Here is a 23504-nt window from a genome sequence, read left to right on the forward strand (position 1 = left end):
CCTGCTCAGGGGGATTTATACAGAGATGTAGTGATGGAGAATATAGTAGTCTTACTAGGTAAGGATGTCTATCCCCAAATAATTTGTGAATTTTGGGTGTATCTTTCAATTGTCTGGGTGGATTTGTTTCCTAGAGAATTATTATTATTATTATTATTATTATTATTATTGTTTTGTGGATTAGGAGATGGGTAGCTCTTTGTGGTATCTTTATCTTCTCTGTGCTTTAGATCTTTATACCTTCCTCTTATCCTTCATGTAGTTGCTGGTTTTCTTGAGGACTGGGTTTGAATTGAGGAATAGTATGATTATGTCTTACTATTTTTTCATATAAACAGGACTCTCTATTCCTAAGCCTGATATGATTTTCTTATTGGAACAAGGGAAGGAGCCCTGGATAGTTTCGAGGAACAGGATAGGAGGATGGTGCCCAGGTGAGTAAGGAGTGAACGGATGGGGAAAGGCACTACAGTTAATAATCCAGTTGGTAAGAGAGGCAGTGATTGATTCAGGAATCTCTCCTTTGAAAGTCCATCCACGCGCTGGGAAGAAAAGGCCTAAGACACATGAAAAAAAAGTTAAGATTCTCCCTTTTATTCGCACCTGTATTCTGTGTTACTGTCATAATTCCCTCCCATTTTAAAGCGCTTTTTCTTCAGGAGCCATCTATTTCGTGTAACTTGGATCCACTTTGCCTTTTAAATTTAAACTCGTGTGTTTTTCAAAAGCGTCTTAAAATACATTTTAAGTCCTTCTGTTCATTTTTCCTACTGATCTTTGACTTCTTTTTTTCTCTCTAACCAGTTTGGCTTTGATGCAGCAATTCCATGCATTAACGAATATACATTCTTTTTATTTAAGAAGAGAGAGAGTTGGGGCGCCTGGGTGGCTCAGTCGGTTGAGCGTCCAACTTCAGCTCAGGTCACGATCTCACGGTCTGTGAGTTCAAGCCCCGCGTCGGGCTCTGGGCTGATGGCTCAGAGCCTGGAGCCTGCTTCCGATTCTGTGTCTCCCTCTCTCTGCCCCTCCCCCATTCATGCTCTGTCTCTCTCTGTCCCAAAAATAAATAAACGTTAAAAAAAAAAAAAAAAAGAAGAAGAGAGACAGTGCAAGCAGGGGAGAGAAGCAGAGGAAGAGAGAGAATCTTAAGCAGGCTCCACGCTCAGAGGGAGCCTGATGTGGGACTTGATCCCTTGACCCTGGGATCATGACCTGAGCCAAAATCAAGAGTTGGATGCTCAACCAACTGAGCCACAGATGTCCCAAAAATGTGCTTTTAAGTAATGGAAACACTATCCATTTTTAAAAGTGTTCTAATGATAGGATATACATATTTTTTGAAAATTAAAAAATTTTTTTAAATCTCTAAGCCCAACACTGAGGCTCTCACAACCTCGAAATCAAGAGTTGCATGCTCCACTGACTGAGCCAGCCAAGCACCTTGGATATAGATTTTTTTAAATAGGATATCGATTTTACTTTAGATTGTTTCACAGAAAAAATGGAAATTTACAAATGTGTTTTTAAAAAGTTTTAATAGGGGCACCTGGGTGGCTTAGTCGGTTAAGCATCCAACTTCGGCTCAGGTCGTGATCTCACGGTCTGTGAGTTTGAGCCCCGCGTCGGGCTCTGTGCTGACAGCTCAGAGCCTGGAGCCTGTTTCAGATTCTGTGTCTCCCTCTCTCTCTGCCCCTCCCCTGTTCATGCTCTGTCTCTGTCTCAAAAATAAATTAACGTTAAAAAAAATTTTTTTTAAAGTTTTAATAGGGGCGCCTGCGTGGTTTCAGCTCAGGTCATGATCTCACCATTTGTGGGTTTGAGCCCCACATCGGGCTCTGTGCTGACAGCTCAGAGCCTGGAGCCTGCTTCGTATTCTGTGTCTCCCTCACTCTCTGCCCGTCACCCGCTCACGCTCTGTCTCTCTCTGTCTCTCTCTGTCTCTCTCTCTCTCTGTCAAAAATAAATCAACATTAATGGGGTTGGAGGTTTTCTTCCCTTTAACTATTTATTATAATTACTCATGTATTTGAACTTTTTAGCCATCTTATTTTGTGCTCTTTGTCTCACTTTTTCTGTTTTTATTTTTTGTTTTGTTTTATTTTGCATTGTTTTGGATTGATTTAGATTTGGAATTTAAAAAATAAAATTTATTCCAGTATTTATTTCTACTTCACTGGTTTGGAAGTTGAAAGCACAGACTCTGGAGCCAGGCTGCCTGGATTCAAATCCTAACTTTGCCTGGACTTTTATTCTGAATTAATTAATTAATTATTTAGAGAAAGAGTGTGAGTGGAGCAGAGGCAGAGGGAGAGAAAGAGAGAGTGTGAGTGAAAGAGAGGCAGAGGAAAAGGGAGAGGCAGAGCCTGATGCAGGGCTTGATCCCACTACCATAAGATCATGACCTGAACCGAAATCAAGAGTCTGACACTTAACCAACTGAGCCACCTAGGTGCCCCTGGATATTTTTTTAATTAGCAATATGTTTTGGATCTTTTCCGTGGCAATACATTTAAATATGTCTTTATTTTTTGAGCTATAATTGAAATACAAAGTTATATTGGTTTCAGGTATACAATATGATTTGATATTTGTATATATTGCAAAATTATTGCCACAATAAATTTAGTTAACATAAGTCACCTTACATAGTTACAGAATTTTTTTCTTGTAATGAGAGTTTTTAAGATTCTCTTAGCAGCTTTCAACTGAATATAGTTGCCATGCTGTACATGTCAACCTTCTTACTTACTTATTTTATAACTGAAAATTTGTACCTTTTGACCCTCTTCACCCATTTCACACACCTTTCACTCCCTGCCTCTGTCAACATCAATCTATTTCTGTATATCCACAAGCTTGGCGTTTTTCTTCTTTCTCTGTCTGACTTATTTCACTTAGCATATCTTATTTCTCTTAGCATAATGCTCTCAAGGTCCACACATGTTGCAAATGGCTAGATTTATTTTTTATGGCTGAATAATATTCCTCTGTGTGTGTGTGTGTGTGTGTGTGTGTGTGTGTGTTGCATTTTCTTTATCCATTCATCTGTCTATGGATGCTTAGGTTTTTTCTATATCTTGACTTTTGTAAATAATGTGCAGTGAATATGGGGGTACAAATATCTTTTTTTGAGTTAGTGTTTTCATTTTTTTCAGTTAAATACCCAGAGTGGAACTGTGGTTCATATGATAGTTACATTTTTTATTTTTTGAGGAACCTCCATATTCTGTAGTGGCTGAAAATGATCAAAGGTAAAATAAAGACATTTAAAAAAAAGACATTTTTCAGATCAAAGGTAAAGATGTTTTTAGATGAACAGAATTGATAGAGTTTATCATGAACAGAATCTTCTAAGCATGTACTCTGGAAAAAATGAAAAATGATGTACACAAAGAAAAAATTGGTTAGTTCTGAATAAATTTTAGCTATTACATCTTTGAATATAGTTTTATCCTGTTATTTTCTGGAAGACCAATAAGATCTTTGTCTTTTCTTTTAGACTCTGAGCCTTCCTTTCATATTTCCAGTCTCCTTTTCTCTATTGCATGCTATCCAATGTCTTCAGAGCAGTCATATAGTCACTGATTCTCTCATGAGCTACTTAACTGTTTCAGTATGGTTTTGTTGTTGTTGCTGATCCCTTTCTCTGTCTTTTTCTCCTTGTAATTTATTATGTTGAATAAACTGGATCGTCTATTATTTAGCATGTACCTCCCTTTATTTATTTATTGCCTTTATTTTCTATAAACAAGCTAAATTAATATTGTTTCATCAGGAAGCATATACTGTCTAGTTGTTTCTCTTTTTGTGATGTTAGCAGCCATTCTTGATTTCATCCTCTAAAAATTACCAAATAATTTAAAAATTATCATTATGAATTCATAGGTTTAAAAATTTTGATGTTTCAGCAGTTATTACAATTATTATTATGGTTACTATTCTTAAATTTATATTCAAATTGCCCCGTGTGTGATCAGTGGGAGCCTCTTCAGATTGTTTCCTTTTTGATGCGACTAGGAGTCTTTGATGGCTTCTTTGCTCCAGACTCATAGCATACAGTTGAGCCTTGATCATGAAGGAGGTTAGGGGTGCCAATCCCCCACCTCACATAGTTGAAATCTGTGTATAACCTCTGACTCCCCGCAAAACTTACCTACTAGTAGCCTACTGTTGACTAGAAGCCTTACCAATAACATGAAGAGTCAATTGATACATTTTGTATGTTATATGTATCCACATACTATATTCTCTCAATGAAGTAAGCTAGAGAAAGGAATATGTTGTTAAAAAAGTCATAAAGAAGTGAAAATGCATTCATAGAACTGTACTGTATTTATTGATATCCTGAGTTTATGTTGTCTGTTTACAAGATGAACTGTCTGTCAGCACCTATATCAAAATTGTCTTATATGATACAAAACACTGTAGATATTATACATATTACCAACACTGGACATCAAAAATGAAAAGGTAATTTGAAAAAGAAATTCATATATATTTACAAGTGTAACAATTCATGCATTGATACTGAAAAAGCAGCAATATGACTGCCTCATGTTAGCCTAGTGTAAAGATGTGATTGCTTCATGGTAACCTAGCCTATACTTTAATGAATGAATCATTACAGAATTTTTATGGCATATATTATTACAGTCATATTCATAATACAGCATTAGAAACACTGTTACATTAAAAAAGCCACTTACCTGTGATCATGGGCTGATAAGCAGTTTCTCCAATTATGAGAGAGAGGCATACTTGCAGTGACTTAATTATTTAAAAGCAGTGTTATAAAATAGTAAGAAAATTAATGCATTAATTTTATAATAAAGATCACTCACCTATGTAAGGATAGGCAATCTACTTCCATATGAGTCTAGCACAAGATGTCCCATGAGTCAGGGAATGAAGGCAACCACAAGAAGCTAGAAAAGGGAAGGAAGTAGATTCTCCCCTGGAGCTTCCAGAAGAAACACAGCCCTGTCAACATTTTGATTCTTAGTGTAGCATAACCTATTTTGGATACACCTACTATATTATCTATTATAATACCAGAATAATCATTAAGATACTGGTTAGCCTGGACCATGAAGAAATGATTGGAACACCTGACAAAATGTTTCACTGAGCAAAAAGATTGGTCATCTTTGGGTAGATGTGTAATATTAAAAGTGAATATGAAATTAAACATCCTATTGCCTTATTGAAATGGGGGACAAAGGGCAGCCACAGGACAAATGGTCAGCTGTGGTGGAGATACCTTTATATTTAAGAGTAAACACAACAGAAAAATGCAGTCACCTTTTCTATTTGTACATTTAACTGAGCTTGTTTGGATCAACTTCATTTCCATATGAAAGGAAAATGATACAGGAAAATGTATTTAATCACTGTAGGAAAAAGATAGGCCAGTAATAATGGAAGATGTGAGAGATTATAGGCAATGAGCCGTACATAGCAACTATTGCATAATTATGGTAAAGAGTATTTTGATAAGCATCGAAATACCTTCCTCAGTGACTTGTCTTTGTATTATTTATCTTTATTCATATTTTACTTTTCCTTTTCTTAAGTTTATTTATTTTGAGAGAGAGAGAGAGAGAGACAGTGCGTGTACGCAAGTAGGAGAGGGGCAGAGAGAGAGGGAGAGAGAGAATCCCAAGTAGGCTCTGCAGTGTCAGCGTGCAGAGCCCAATGTAGGGCTCAGTCCCACGAACCATGAGATCGTGACCTAAGCCTAAATCAAGAGTCAGATGCTTAACCGAGCCATCCAGGTGCCCCTGAAGAAGTTACTTTTATTTTCTTTTTCTTTTTAAGTGTATTTATTTTTGAGAGGGATGGTGGAGGAGGAGCAGAGAGAGAGGAAGAGAGAGGATCCTAAGCAAGTTCCACACTGTCAGCACAGATCCTGACATGGGGGCTCCAACTCATGAACTGTGAGATCATGACGTGAGCTGAAATCAAGAGTTGGACACTTAACCAAATGAGCCACCCCTGAAGAAATTACTTTTAATCTGAGACCTGAAGAATGAGAAGGAGCTAGTCCTACAAAGAGCTATACCAGAGGATCATGGGGATGAAACACCCTATGGGAAGTTCTAAGAGATGGGAAATGATGTGACATGATTTATAGGTTAAAAGGGTCTTGGCTTGAGATGAGCTCTTAATAGAAGGGCCTTGTTATCCATTTTTAAGTGATCATATATTATTCTAGTATAGTTAGAAACCACTGGGAAAAAATACCATAGGCAAGTAGAGAATGTCAAACATTGATCTGCCTCAGATGTATCTGATGGTGGGGTGAACAATACAAATTCCCAAGGCCTACTCTTAAAGATTCTGATTCACTTGGTCTGGGCTGGTTTCTGAAATTGATACATGCAACAGCCTCTCTAGGTGATTCTAACTGAACACTTAAATTTTAGACCCAATGATTTAATGTGTTTTCTTTGTCACAGACCTTACAACATACACGTGGATTATTCTCTAAACTCTGTTTTCTTCCTTTCTAATGTGCATTATTTTCAGCTTATCACTTATCTCTGTTTATCTACAGTTTTTCTTTTTATAGTTTATTACTTATCTCCCCCCAGTATGGGAAAACAAATTTTGTTTGTTTTCTTGTTCTTTTTCTTTTCAGGTTTGGAGACCCAGTATGATACAAAGACATTACCTCCAGAAGAATTTATTTTTGAAATAAATTTGTACAAATGGAAGACAAAGGAAAGAAAATGCTTCATTCTGAGAGTTCCATTATCCAAAATAGCAGAAGAACAAAGTCAACATTGAGGAACAATAAGAACGTCAAGAAGAATATTTCAGCCAAATGAAAATCATCATGAATATGTATCTACTCACAGAGATATATCCCTTACCCTACATCACAGAATTCCTAGTAGAGAAAACATTTATTAACGTAAGGAATGTGGGAAGATCTTTAATTATGGCTCAGACCTAATCAATAATGGAAGAATTTATACTAGTGAGAAGCTGTATGCATGTAAAGAATGTGAGAAGGCCTTTACGCTTTGTGACAACTCACTCAACATCTGAAAAATAATAGAGTGAAGCCCTATAAATGTCTAGAATGTGGGAAGGCTTTTAGTTTTGGCATAGGTCTTTGAGTATGCCAAAATACTCATACTGGTGAGAAACCCTATGGATGTAAGGAATGTGGAAAGACTTTTAGTTTGGGGAAGTATGTAAGAATACACCAGAAAACTCATACTAGTGAAAACTCTATGAATGTAAGGAATATGAAAATCATTCATATTGCGTCAACAATTTAGTCGACATAAAAAATTCACAAAGGTGAGAAATCTTTGAATGTAAGGAATGTAGGAAAGCCTTCATTCACACCTGAAAGGTCATCAGAGTATTCATACTAGTGAGGAGCCCTATGAATATAAGAAATGTTTGGCAAGGCCTTAGACAGACCATTAGACTTAACCATTATCAGAGAACGCACACTAAAGAGAAACCCTACAAATATAAGGAATGTGAGAAGGTCTGTAGATGGGAGTTCAACATTTAATCAACATAAAAAATGCATATTAAGGAGAAATTCTGAATTGAAGGTATGTGGAAAGTCCTTTCAACTTCACTGAATCCTTACTGATCAGATCTTTCACAATGCTGAAAAAACAATCCTATGAAGTGGGGAGTGATGTGGGAAGGCATTTTAGATAAAATGAGCATCACTGAATGTACACTAAGGAGAAACTGTGAATGTAAAGAATGTGGGATGCCTTCAGATTTTGTTTATACCTTATTGAATGAACATCATAGAATTTATAATGGTGAAAAACTCTAAAAAAGGTGAGGAATGTATGAAGGCCCAATATTCATGCCACTATCAAATCTGAGAATTTGTACCCTTATTGAGTTTATATAAAAGTACTTTTTCCTTTACTGCATTCTTCATAGAATATTAATACTAGGGGAAAATGTTTAGGAAACCCTTTTCTGGGGGGTCATTCTTAGAATTTATTTGTCATAAAAGATTTCATACCAGGTATCTTAATTTATTGAATATAAAAAAGACCTAGAATCACTCAATTCCTGTTGGATGTCAGCAAATTCACTCTAGAGAAGAAATTCTTTCAGTTGTGGAACTGAAGGAAAGCCTTTAGTCACAGCACATACTTAGCTGATCATCATCTTCAAGATATGTAACAATATACTTATTAGCTCTGTGCCTCAGTTATAAAATGGTGAAGTTAATACCTATCTAATAGTGTTTTTTGTGAGGATTAGTAGCTGTACACCCTTGTAAGATTATTTGGCAAATAAAGATTAGCTACTGTTCTTCTGGTGATAATCAATAGCATAACTATTAGTGAATTCCTCTGAAAGACCATATTGGTAATGAACTTAGTAAGCCTCCAATCACAACCCATCTCCTATTGAACTTGAGATCATTGATTCTGAATAAAGTACAGTAGAGTATAAAGAAGCTGGGGGTGCCTGGCTGGCTCAGTTAGAAGAACACGTGACTCTTGATCTTGGGGTCATGGGTTTGAGCCCCACATTGGGTGTACAGATTACTAAATAAATAGACTTAAAAAAGAAAAAAGAACATGTGAGACAACTTCATTCCTAAGTTGCATCAGGAAATTAATGCTGGAATAAATACTCTGGAATTAGTGGCTATCAATATACATTGAGAATATAGCTAGTTTGCTGAAGAAGTAGAAAAGGATATGATGCAGTTTGTGGTTAGGTCCAAATAACAGATGTTCTATAATCTACACTCTTTTCTTAGAATTCAAAATTTATTAGAAATTATTAAAAGGATAACAGGGAGAAAACTGTCCACAAAACTTCCCCATCTTGTCATTATGAAAACTTCCAAACATACAGGGAAGTTGAAAAAGTACAATGGAAAAAAAAAAGTACAATGAATGTGCTTTTACTACCCTACACACTCCCACCCTGTTTAAAAGCTAACAGTTTGTCATTTTTGCTTTATCTTCCTATAATTTTCTATATAGCCAGAATACAATCACATCTTCTAAAATATATAAGGTGATGCCATGTTCAAATTTTCTTAGGTGTCCCAAGATTGACTTCAATAGCTATTTATTTTACTTTTTATCTAGAGTCAATTCTAGGTTCATAAGTTACATTTAGTTGATATGTCTCTTTTAGTCTGCTTTAGTTCTCTACCTTTACTCCTTTTTTCCATGATGTTGGCTTTTTCTTCTTAGAGTCCGTGTAGTTATTTTGTAGGGTATTCCATATTTTGGATTGTTGTGCTTGTTTCCTAATGTTATCATTTAACTTATTCTGCCATCTACATTGGAAATTAAGTGTAGAGAGAAGATTGAATTTGTGTTAGACAATTTTGTAAGAATATTTAACAAATTATGTATTTTGCATTGTCATACATCAAGAGGCACATATTGGTATCATGAGGCCAAATTTGGTCAAATGGTTAAGGTGATGACGGTCAAATCTCTCCATTTTAAAGGTTGTTTTGTATCCTTACAATTAGGAAGTAATCTGTGAAGTGATTCTAACCCCCACCTTGGAAATTTATATTTTATTTGTTTGATTCAAAGTGAAGACCAGAGTTGAAATAGTTCATTCAGATATGAGTGATAATGAGTTGCTATATATTAAAACCTGTAGGAGGTGATCAAAGTCATCTTTGGGAGGTCATCTTGTGGGAAATTAGTACTCTTTAATAAATGCAGGAAATGAAGAATTAGGGCCAGAACTTTGTTTTGCTTAATAGTCACTATCTAACAATTGATAATTGTCCCACAAGATTACACTTATAATCCTAGTTCTTTTTTTTTAAATTTTTTCATTTATTTATTTTTGAGAGACAGAGAGCACAAGTGGGGAGGGGCAGAGAGAGTAGGAGACAGAATCCAAAGCAGGCTTGAACTCACAAACAGAGATCATGACCTGAGCTGAAGGACGCTTAACCAACTGAGCCACCCAGGCGCTCCTATAATCCTAGTTCTAATACAGTGTCTGTCACATAGTGGAGAGTTGATAAAACTGTTGAAGCAATCCAAACCTAAGAAACTAGAAAAAAAACAAATTAACCTGAATCCAGCAGAAGGAAACCGCTTATACAGTTAGAAGTTGATGAAGGAAGAGTAAAACATATCTAATTTATTTCCTGTGGAAAGAACACCAATCTAAACTAGACTTATAAATCTGATCACTATAAAGATGAGAAATACAATGGTATTAATAAGGTGGTATACATATACTTATGGAGAGTTTTAAAATAACATGGTAATACCATATATTTAAAATAATTTTTTTCAAAATTGGCTCAAAGTAGAAATTGGCCTGATCTAATAAACGTAGTGGGAAAAGGAAAGTTTGGTCCAAGATCTCTCTTTTTAAAAAATACTTAAATAAATCACCAGGTAAAAACTGAAGAGATAATCTGTAAAAGAATTTTACAAACTAATTCTATAAGACTAACAGTCTGAAACAATTCTGGATGAGGATAGTTTCTAAAAAAAATCTAATTTATGAATATGAATACAAATACTCTAAGGAAAACATTAGCAAAGAAACCAGGCATGGAGGAAATCATGGTTTGAGAGCAGAACTTTGTTTTGCTTATCAGTCACTATTTAGAAATTTATATAATTGTGCCAATGATTGCAGTCTATTCCCGGCTTCTTAAGCAAGATGTATCCAAACTCAAGAAGTTTAAAAAAGAGCCAATATCAGTTAAGATAAAATTAGTATATTCCGCCCTGTCTCATCCACTGAATGCTATTAAAATTCTAGACAGAATAGATGGACAGTTATCAGAGAAAACGGAAAAGAAATTTTAGTAACTAGAGAAGGAAACAAGAATTTGGAAGTTTGACCAATCTGGTGGTTAAGTTTTCTGACCTGGACTAAAACACAACTTGAATCCCAGAACTGTGTACCAAGGCTGAAATAGAAAGAGCTCAAGAGAGGCTCTCTGGTTGGATAAGTGGGAGGAAGAGGATTTTGTGGGGTAGATAATGTGTAAGAAATTAATGTTGCTGTTCTCTTTCAGATCTCACCTCTGGCAAACACTAGTCCTGAAAGCTGCAATCATGAATAGGTGGTGATTGTAGCAGCTGCCAGCAAGTACTTAAACCCTGAGAAAGGGAAATACTACCTTATTAGTTTTGAATAGAGTAGAGGAAATCTCATTACTTTTTTCTCTTTATACACCTACTGTTTGGCACTGGAGGAGACCCTACTTGTGGGAAGGGCACAGCAGAATAGGAAAACTAAAGGGGAACCTGGCTGACTCTGTCAGTAGAGAATGCAACTCTCGATATTTGGGCATGAGTTCAAGCCTCAGGTTGGCTGTGGAGCCTACTTAAAAAAAGAAAAGAAAAGAAAAGAAAACTAAAGCCTTTTAGATCTAACTAGATTAGGAAGGGGACCTCTGGGAACTAAAGAGTCCTGGGAAGATAGAGGAGAGGAGGCAACTCAAGTCAGGGGTCCCATATGGTATATGGGCTTGAGGGAAGCACTCTCAAGCTGTACATGTGTAGATCTGACCCTAGGCAGCATACCAAAGGCCTTGAGAACTGAATCAGAAGGTAAATCATTATCTGGGTCCCCAAATGGGTACTGAGTGAAGCACACATAAGATAAAGCATAACAACACTACAAATGCATCAAAAACTGAACTGACATTGGAGCCTCAGGGCACAGAAAGTGATTTGGAACATGCATGCTGAATGTAAATAAACTGCCAGCTAAAACAAACCAAAACTATCAAATTCCATAGGATTTAAGCTAGACCCAGAGAGTCAAATTATTCAAAATGCGTAAGAAACAGGGGCGTCTGGGTGGCTCAGTTGGTTAAGTGTCTGACAATTGATCTCAGTTCAGGTCTTGATCTTGGGGTTGTGAGTTCGAGCCCCACATTGGGGCTCCACACTGGGCATGAAGCCTACTTAAAAAAAAATGTCTGGGGCACCTGGGTGGCTCAGTTGGTTAAGTGTCCAACTTCAGGTCACCATCTGGAGGTGAGTTTGAGCCCCACGTCAGGCTTTGGCTGACAGCTCAGAGCCTAGAGCCTGCTTCGGTCTCTGGGTCTCCCTCTCCCTCTCCCTCTGCCCCTCCCCCATTCATGCTCTGTCTCTCTGAACAATAAACGTTATTTTTAAAAAATTAAAAAAAGAGAAAAAACATCCAAGAAACAAAGTATTCTGTATACAAATAATGAGAAAATTCCAACTCACAATGGGGAAAAAAAGACCCCAACAAAATTACCAAAATTACCAAAGACTTTTAAACAGCTATGAAAACCATATTCCAAGAAATGAAGGTGAACACTCTGGAAAGAATGACTAAGCATTCTTTAGAAGCTAGAAGCTAGAAATAGAAGCTAGAAGAAAAGAACCAAAAGGAAATTTTAGAACTGAAAAATGATAATAAAAATTAAAACTTACTTGATGGGCTCAATAACAAAATGGAGGAAACAAAAGATTTAGTGAATATGAACATAGATCAATAAAAATTATCCAATATAAAAGGTTTAAAAAATTTAACAAACTCTGGGACCTAAGGGACAATACCAAAAGTTTTAACACTGTGTCATTTGAATTGTGGAAGGAGAGAAGAAATTCCATGAAGAGAAAATATTTAAATAATGGCCAAAAACCTACCAAATTTGGCAAAAAATATAAACTTACAGATTCAAGAAAGAATGTACAGGCATGCCTTGGGATACTGTGGGTTTGGTTCTCGACTACGACAATAAAGTATATCACAATAAAGAGAGTCAAGTGAAGTTTTTATTTTCCCAGTTCATATAAAATGTTTATAGTGTAAATATATTTACACTATACTATGGTATGTTGTGTGCAATATAGCATTATGTAAAAAAATATACATACCTTAAAGAACACTTTATCACTAAAAAATGCTAATCATCTGAGCTTTCAGTGAGTCATAATCACTGATCACACATCACCACAACAAATAATGAAAATTTTGATGTATTGCAAGAATTACCAAAATATAACACAGAGACACAAAGTGAGCAAATATTGTTGGAAAACTGGCACCAATAGACTTGCTCCAGAAATGAATGCCTGATCTGCAAAGTGCAATAAAATGAGCTATGCCTGTAATCCCACAAAAAGTATAAACTAAAAAGAAATCTTTGCTGAGACAGACCATAATCGAACTGCTGAGAATCCAAGGGGAAAAAAAAATCTTGAAAGCGTCCAAAGAAAATTGACATATTACATATAGGAGAATACCTTTAATAACTGAGTTTCTCATCAGAAAGTATGAATGCCATGGGTAGCAGAACAACATTTTTAAAGTGCTTTAAGGAAAGCACTGTCAATCTCAAATTCTACTCAGTGAAAATAATTTTTTGGAATGGAGGATAAATAAAGATATTCTCAGATAAAGAAAACAGATAATTCACTACCTGCAGACTTGCTCTAAAAGAAATGCAAATGAAGTTCTTGAGGTGGATGACAAATGATGCCAAAGGGAAAACTAAAACTCCCCTTGAAAGAGAGACTAAAAGGACATATATGGTGATAAGACTTCGACATTCAACATGAAGTGGTAAAACAGTAATTTAAAAAGTATACAGTAGATCATTTATTATGTATATTATAATTCCCAGGGAAACTACTAAAGACAATAATCAGAGAAATAGTAAAAAACTAAATGGATAAATTAAAATGGAATAATAAAATATAATAAAATGAAACTAAAGAAGGCAAGAAAGGGAAAGAGGAAGTAAAAATAGGGAAGAAACAAAAAAAGGATCTAAAACCAAATCTCTGAAAAAAAATAAAAAAATAAAACCAAATCTGTGAATATGTAAATTAAATCTAAAAGGTTTAAAACCAGTCATTAAAAGATCATCAGATTGGATTTTAAAAACCCCCAACTATATGTTGTCTATAATAACGTGGCTTTTTAAAAATAATGTTTATTTGTTTTGAGGGGAAAGGGCAGAGAGAGAGGGAGAGAGAGAATCCCAGGCAGGCTCTATGTTGTCAGCACAGAGCCTGATGTGGGGTTTGATCTCATGAACAGTGAGATCATGCCTTAAGCTGAAATCAAGAGTCAGAGGCTTATCAATGAGCCACCAAGCCTCCCCAGGGTACATTTTTAATCACTGAAAGGAAGAATTCCAAGTTCCAAATCCTACAACTGGGGGCGGGGGGGAAATATCATTCAAGAATAAAGGGAACTAATATCATTAGTCATTAGGAAAATGCAAATCAAAACCACAATGAGATACCACTTTACAAACAATTGAGATAGCTATAATTAAAAAAAAAAAAGAAAATAATTGATGGCAAAGATGTGGAGAAATCCTTGTGGTGAAGCTGCTGTAGAAAACATGATGGTTAGGCACCTGACTCTTGGTTTCAGCTCAGGTCATAATTTCACAGTTTGGGGAGTTCAAGCCCCATGTCAGGTTTTGCGGTGGCAGGATGGAGCCTGCTTGGGATTCTCTCTCTTTCTCCCTCTCTCTCTGCCCCTCCCCTACTCACACTGTCTCTGTCTCTCTCAAAAATAAATAAACTTAAAAAACAAAAGAAAACATTATGGCAGTTCCTCCAAAAAATGAATATATAATTATCATATAATACAACAATTCCAAATGAAAGTAGAGACTGGAACAGATATTTGTATAACAGTATTCATGGCAGCATTATTCACAATAGCTAAAAGGTAGAAGTAACCCAAATGTCCATTACTGGATGAATGGAAAAATAAAATGTGGTATACACATACAATGGAATGTTATTTGGCCTTTAGTAGCAATTAAGTTCTGACATATGCTACAACATGGATGAAGCTCGAAGATTTTATGCTAGGTGAAACAAACCAGGCACAAAGGACAAATATATGATTCTACTATATGAGGTACCTGGAACAGTCAAGTTTATAGAGACAGAAAGTAGAGTAGAAGTTACCACTGGCTGGGAGGAAGTAGTAATGTGGAGTTAATGTTTAATGGGTACCGAATTTCAGTTAGAGATGATGAAATATTGGAGATGGATAGTGGAGATGGTTGCAAAACAGCGTGAATGTACTTAATGCTGTTGAATTGTACATTTAAAAATTGTTAAAATGGTAAATTTTATAGTAAGATACTGTACCACAATTAAAACATTTTAAATACATGCTAAGAAACACACTTCAGATGTAAAGATATAGGCAAGTTGAAAGTAATAGAAAAGGATATATCATGCAAATATTAATCAAAGAAAACTAGGAATGGCTATATTAATATAAGAAAAAGTGGTCTTTAGACCAAAGAAAATTATTAGAGACAAGGAAATTATATAATGTTAAAGTAGACAACCCACCAAGAAGATACAACAATTCATAAATATTTATGCACCAATCAGGGGAGTTGCAAAACATGTGAAGAAAAAACATATAGAAATGAAAAGAAAAATAGAAAAATTTACAATTGTAGTTGAATACTTCAACATCTCTCTCTCTCTCTCAAGAACTGTTGGAACTAGACAGAAAATCAGCAAGGACACCAAAGAACTCAGTATCAGCAACCAAGAATATATAATTGACAGGTATAGACCACTCAGTCCCAAAATATAAGAAAACACATTCTTTTCAAGTACTTCTAAAACATATATCCAAACCAGCTTTATCCTGGGCCTAAAGCAAATGTCAACGAATGTAAAAGAATTAAAATCATACAGAATGAGTTACTTGAATGCAATATATTCAAAGTAGAAATCAGTACAGAAAGATAACAGAAAAATCTACAAACACTTGGAAACTAAACATACTTCTAAATAATCCATGGGGCAAGGAGGAAGTCTCAAAAATATGTTGAACTGATTATGGTTTTGGGAACTTAATTCTGGAAATAATTACTACATATATAAATTAGTATATGATAAAAACCAAACTTTATTGTAGTGAATGATAACCAAGGATGTTTATCTGAATTTCAAAATTGAGATGTTAATGAAAAGTGGCATTTTCTTTTTTTTTTTTTAATTTTTTTAATGTTTATTTATTTTTGAGACAGAGAGAGGCAGAGCATGAATGGGGGAAGGTCAGAGAGAGAGGGAGACACAGAATCCCAAGCAGGCTCCAGGCTCTGAGCTGTCAGCACACAGCCTGACGTGGGGCTCGAACTCACGGACCGTGAGATCGTGACCTGAGCTGACATCGGAAGCTTAACCGACTAAGCCACCCAGGCGCAAAAAGCGGCATTTTCATCAAAAAGAATATACTCTCTATTAATAAATAATTGAATTGAACCATATGCGATTTAAAAATACTGCTTTGGGGAGTACTGATGCCTAGGGGCACTTGTACCCCAATGTTTATAGCAGCACTCTCAACAATAGCCAAATTATGGAAAGAGCCTAAATGTCCATCAACTGATGAGTGGATAAAGAAATTGTGGTTTATATACACAATGGAGTACTACGTGGCAATGAGAAAGAACGAAATATGGCCCTTTGTAGCAACGTGGATGGAACTGGAGAGTGTGATGCTAAGTGAAATAAGCCATACAGAGAAAGACAGATACCATATGTTTTCACTCTTATGTGGATCCTGAGAAACTTAACAGAAACCCATGGGGAGGGGAAGGAAAAAAAAAAAGAGGTTAGAGTGGGAGAGAGCCAAAGCCTAAGAGACTCTTAAAAACTGAGAACAAACTGAGGGTTGATGAGGGGTGGGAGGGAGGGGAGGGTGGGTGATGGGTATTGAGGAGGGCACCTTTTGGGATGAGCACTGGGTGTTGTATGGAAACCATTTTGACAATAAATTTCATATATTGAAAAAAAAATAAAAACATAAAAATACTGCTTTGGCTATTTAATTTTATTTTAAGTAAATAAAAAATCAAAATTATTCATAGAAAAAAGACATTGAACTGAATGAAAATAAAACTGAATGAAAATTTAAAAAACAGTGAATCAAAATTTGTAGAAGGCAAATAAAGCAGGGATGAAAGAAAAATTTATAGCACTAAGTGCACATATTAGAAAAGAGGAAAATTCTCAAATTATTAATCTAACATCCCACCACAGGACCTAGAAAAGAAAGCCAAAATAATGCAAAACAAGCAGAAGAAAGAAAAAATCAAGAACAGAAATCAATGAAATTGAAAACATTAAAACAATACGAAAAAAATCCCCAAGATAAAGAGCTGGTTCTTTGGGAAGATCAATAAAATTGACAAACCTATAGAAAGACCACCACCACCACCAACAACAAAACCTCGAGGACACAGATTACTGACATCCAGATGAAATAAGAGATATCACTACTTTGAAGACATCAAAAGGATAATAATGAAAATACAAACAATTCTACACACATAAATTTGACACCTTAGATGAACTAAAGAACTTACTTGAATCACAAAACTACCACAACAAAGCCAATATAAAATAGATAATGTGGGTAAAAAAAAAGAAAGAAATAGATAATGTGAACAGCCAAAATACTATTAAGGAAATTTAATCTATGATCTGTTCCCCAAAAAGAAACCTCCAGGGTCAGATAATTTCATTTGAGAATTTTACCAAATATTTAAAGAACACAATCTTCCAGCAAACAGAATACTAGTATTAACTTGACACCAAAGACACAAACAGTATAAAAGAAGAAATACACAGTCCACTATACATTATGAATATAGACACACAAAAAAATCCTTTTAAAAATTAGCAAAGAGAATTCAATAATATATAAAAAGAATTTTGGGGCACCTGCGTGGCTCAGTCAGTTAAACATCCGACTTTGGCTCAGGTCATGATCTCATGGTTCGTGGTTTGAGCCCCACCTCTGTGCTAACAACTCAGAGCCTCGAGCTTGTTTCAGATTCTGTATCTCTCTCTCTCTCTGCCCCTCCCCAACTCGTGCTCTATCTCTTGCTCACTCGCTCTCAAAAATAAACATTAAAAAAATTTAATAATAAAAAAAAGAATTTTACATGAGCAAGTGGGGTTCAATGCTGGTTCAATATTTGAAAATGAATCAAGGTAACTCACCATTTCAACAAACTAAGGAAAAAAAATCAACACAATCAAATCAACTGATATAGAACAAACATTTGACTGAATTCAACTCTGACTCATGATAAAAACTCAGAAAAACAGGAATAGAGGGAAACTTCTTCAAATTGATTAAAAACAGTAAATCTGTGAATAACTTACAGCTAATATTATACTTAATGGTGTAATAGTCAGTCTTTTCCCCTGACAATCAGGAAGCAAGAATTTCTGCTTTCACTATTCTTAACATAATCCTTAAATTCTTGTGCATGCAGTAGGGTGAAGAAAGGCAATAAGAGGTATACAGATAGGGAGAAAAAACTGTCCTATTTATAGATAACATGATTGTCTATGTAGAAAACCTTAAGTCATTAAATTTCTTTTTTTTTTTAATTTTTTTTTAACGTTTATTTATTTTTGAGACAGAGAGAGACACAGCATGAACGGGGGAGGGGCAGAGAGAGAGGGAGACACAGAATCGGAAGCAGGCTCCAGGCTCTGAGCCATCAGCTCAGAGCCCGACGCGGGGCTCGAACTCACGGACCGCGAGATTGTGACCTGAGCTGAAGTCGGACGCTTAACTGACTGAGCCACCCAGGCGCCCCTAAGTCATTAAATTTCTAGAACCAATAAGTGAGTTCAGAAAAGTCACAAAGAAGACAAACATATAAAAAGCAGTTGTATTTCTATATATTGGGAATGGACATGCAGACATTGAAATTAAAAAGTACACAATATTTATAATCACTCAAATATATGGTATAAAACAAAACATATAGGACTTCTATGCTGAAAACTAAACAATACTCATGTAATTAATAAAAGACTAAATTATATAGACTCAGTGTGTTCATGGATTGGAAGGTCAAACACAGTAAAGATGTCAATTTACTCCAAATTGATATGCAGATTTAAATGCAATTCCTATCCAAATCCCAGCAAGAATTTTTGTAAATGTATTATTGTTGCTGTAACAAATGGCTTTAAACACAAATTTATTATCTTATAGTTTTGTATGTTAGAAGTCCAACATGGGTCTCACTGGGCTAAAAGCGAGGTGTGGGTAGGCTGCATTCAATTATGGCCTTTTGGAGGCTCAAATGGGACCTTCTTCTATCTTTTCCTCTATCCTCCTTCCTCCCCTCCTTCTTCCCCTTCTTCACTTCTCCCTCTTCTCCTTCTAGTTCTAATTTCTAGAGGCTGCCTGCCTTTGGTTCATGGTCCTCTTTCTACATCTTCAAAGCAGGCAACAATAGGTAGATTCCTTCTCAAAATGCATCATTCTGACATCTTCTCTCTCTTCTATCTTTAAGATCTTTGTGATTATATCGTGCCCATGTGAATAATCAAGACTAATTTATTTAAAGATATGTGGTTAGCAACCTTGATTCTATCTGCAATCTTAAATCCCCTTGCTCAGTAACCTGGAAATTCACATGTTCCAAGGATTAGGATGTCGATATATTTGTGGGGCCATTACTTTGCTATCATAGCAAATACAGACCAGATTACTCTTTTTTTTTTTTAAGACCATGTTACTCTAAAATTTAAATGGAAGACATATGAGCTAGAATATGTAAAGTTATTTTGATAAAGAATAATAAAGTGGGAGGAATCACTCTACCCAACATCAAGACTTATAGTATAGTGGCGCCTGGGTGGCGCAGTCGGTTAAGCGTCCGACTTCAGCCAGGTCACGATCTCGCGGTCCGTGGGTTCGAGCCCCGCGTCGGGCTCTGGGCTGATGGCTCAGAGCCTGGAGCCTGTTTCCGATTCTGTGTCTCCCTCTCTCTCTGCCCCTCCCCCGTTCATGCTCTGTCTCTCTCTGTCCCAAAAATAAAAATAAACGTTGAAACAAAAAAAAAAAATTAAAAAAAAAAAGACTTATAGTATAGATACAATAATAAAGACAATGTGGTATTAGCAGAAACTGACCCTTGGATCAATGGAACAAAGCAAAGAAACAGAACTAGATTCACATAAACCTGTCCAGCTGATTTCTGAGGTACAAAACAAATTCAGTGGAGGAAAGACAGCTTTTTCAACAAATGGTGCTGGAGCAATTGGGCACTACAGTCAAACAAAATAAAAAATCGACTACCTAAGGCTTGTGCTTTATAACTCAATATTTTAATCATATATGATCACAATCATTTAACACAAATTAGTTCAAAATGGACTGCATAACATAAAACTATAAAACTTTCAGAAAAAAAACAAATGAAAAATTTAGGGAATTTAGAGCTAGGCAAAGAGATCTTAGAATTGATACCAAAAGTATGATTCATAAGAGAAATTTGATAAATTAGACCTCATCAAGTAAAAATCTCTTGCTCTGCAAAAGACTTTGTTAAGAAGATGAAAAGACAACCTACCCACCAGGAGAAAATCCTTGCAAGTCACTTAATGTCACTAAGTATTAATACACACACACACACACACACACACACACACACACACACACACGCATTCAATAGTAAAAACTTTCACATAATCTAACTGGAAAACAGACTAAAGATGTAAACAGACATTCCACTAAAGTAATTATATGGATGGTCAATAAACACACAAGAAGTCAGTGATCCCAAGCAAGTTCAAAACCCAGTGGAGCAAATTCCATTAGTTTTCAAAGCCTAGGAGTAATCTCCTGTGTCCTGAGACTCTACCCTCCAGGTTGTGTCTCTGCCCTCTATGTCTATGGCTACAGTCATTCTTCCTTTTACTTGAAGGGTAGCACATGTTTACAGTTGATTATCAGCCCATTTCCTCCCTGTAGAATTTTGGAAATCTGATAGCCTTCTGTTATTTCATTCTGTCTCTGTTCTTTTCAGTCCAAGCCAGCAGTGTTTCTGCTGATATCACATTTGTAAAGACCTTGTGGGTCTCCTCTGTTTGTCATAGAGATCCACACAATTAGACAAGAGGGTCCTCCATGCATCATTGTTGGGCAACCATTTCCATTTGTTTCTACTGAGATGATTGATTGGATCCATGAGTCACATACTTAATCTCTTCAACTAAAATTGTCCAAGCACTCTCCAGAGCAAGCTTTCTCCAGTGGACTCCTAATTTCAACATCCTTTGCAGTCTGCATAGGCTGAGAATTCCCCCAAATAATCAGACTTTGATTCCTTTTTGCATAATAGTTCCTTCCTAAATTTCTCTTTCCTTTTATATTTTATAATAAGCAGCAAGAAAACACCAGGCCCCACCTTCAACATTTCCCTTGGAAATTTCCTCAGCCAAGTATTCAAATTCATCACCTACAAGTTTGCTTTTCACACAACTATAAACCACAATTCAGTCACGTTTTTGGCCACTATGTAAGAATGATCTTTCCACCAGTTTCCAATATTAACATTTCTTTTGAGCCCTTACCAGAAGTACCATTATATGTTAATATTTCTAATAATATTCTGTTCACGACACATGTATCCCCAAACAAAATAGCTTTCTCAATCCTGCTATTTCCTGAGCCTGCACCTTACCATCCCTAACAATGTTTAAGGTAATCTAGGCTTTTCTATCATATGGCTTAAAATTCTTCCAGCCTCTACCCATTATCCAAACCCACTTCCACATTTTTAGGTGTTTGTCTTAGCAGAGCCCCATTCCCTGGTACCAAAATTTGTTAGTTTTCTGTGGCTGCCATAAAAATCACCATAAATCTGGTGGTTAAAACAACAACAAAAATACAATATATTTATAAAGTGGCACACTTATAAAATTAAATTTAGCGGATATGATTTCAAATGGAAGTTAAAAATTATAAATTTAAAAACAGAAAAATCATACAGAAAATGGCATCTGCCATTACTTTGAATTTTTGCAGAGACACTTCAGGTAGGGTAACTTTTTACAGCCAAACATTTGCATAATATCTTTTTTGCCCCTTCCCTCTTCAGCTGAGATATATTATATCCCAGAGATTTGCATGAGGAGGGATTAATATAGGATTGGGAATAAGGAAAGTTTAAAATGTGACATATAGATTTAGGATATTTGCTGTTTGTCCTCGGATGCCAAAGGAGTCTGGGACTGGCCTACTCATTTAAAAAAAATTCATTACAATGAATACAGTAGCAATGTATCTCTTCTAGTAACACCCCATTCCATCCCCCCCATAAGTGACATATATTTTGGTGGGTATAGTAACTATGATAGGAGTAGAAATTGGGGAGATCTTGGGAAATAGCTAAGAGCATAAATATGTAGAGATTCTCAAGGATTGCTATCCAAATACTTTTATGACTTGTTTATATAACCTCCTATACTGGAAGTTCTTTTAGGTAAGAAAACAGCCTAATCATCTGTGAGTTCATAATTGTACTTTTAAGCTTAGCCATTTAAAACACTGTGTGAGTACACCAGAATTTCTAGTATATCATACACAAGACCTATAAAACATGAAAATTATGTACTATGTATAAAAATAAACTAAGAATATGCATACAATGCTCTACTGCAAATAAAACATGGCTATTTCATAATATAATCAGTAAATCAAGAGGCAGGATAGCACATGTAGGGATGCCAGATAAATTATATTTTTGTGACAGCCACAGAAATACATATGAGAGACGAAACAAAGGAGAGTAGAATATCCAAGAAAAAGTGACTCACAGTCCCAACATCTTTGGTTGGTTGAGGTTAGAACAGATTCAGTTATACCACACCTCCCCAATCATTAAATATCCAGGAAAAAGGGTAGATTTGCATCCTCCGTCTTGAGTATAATTCTTGTTAGTTGCCATTGTTAACATATAATAAATAGTATTAATTCATATACAAATATAGATTTATTCAAATTAAACTATTACCAGGTTCTCATGGTTATGAATATAGACCCTGTAATCTTACCTACTTATTTTTAGTACGTTCATCCTGCCCTCCAAAAAAAATACAAAACGAAACAAACAAATCCTCTAAACGTAAATAGTTACTAGTAAAGGCTAAATTTCACAAAGTTCTGTCTGGTCAGACAAGGCACTATAATTTTTAGACCCTTTGAAGTCTAAATATTTGTCATGTCTGAATTTCCTCATTACCCACTGTCGTTTTTTGTTTTTCTCTCTCAAATTATCTACAAGCCCTGGACAAGCAGGTTTCCATTTACTTCCACTGGCAATTGCTGTCCCTTTCTGTAAGGCAGAGGGCCCAAATTGGAGGCGGGGGGTAAGCTTATTTAAATTTTAAATGCATTTTATTACACACAGTAACAATATATGTAGTAAACATATGTTACAAATAATCAAGGGCCTTCAGTAAAACTGTTCAAGGTGCTGTTGAACTTACTATTTTCATAGAAAAGATGCTATAGACATTACTGTTATAGCAGATTTCCAATTCTAAAACATCAATAACTCTCCAGTGATTTTTCCATTGGGAATTGAGACCCACACTTCCTGAGATAAATATATAAAAGGCTTAGTTGTGTGTGTGTGTGTGTGTTATTTCACAATTCTGTCTACTGTGATTTATATTCCCAAGTTTTACTCATCTTTGTCA

This window comes from Acinonyx jubatus, chromosome E2 (assembly GCF_027475565.1).
Source record: "Acinonyx jubatus isolate Ajub_Pintada_27869175 chromosome E2, VMU_Ajub_asm_v1.0, whole genome shotgun sequence".
Lineage (NCBI taxonomy): Eukaryota > Metazoa > Chordata > Mammalia > Carnivora > Felidae > Acinonyx > Acinonyx jubatus.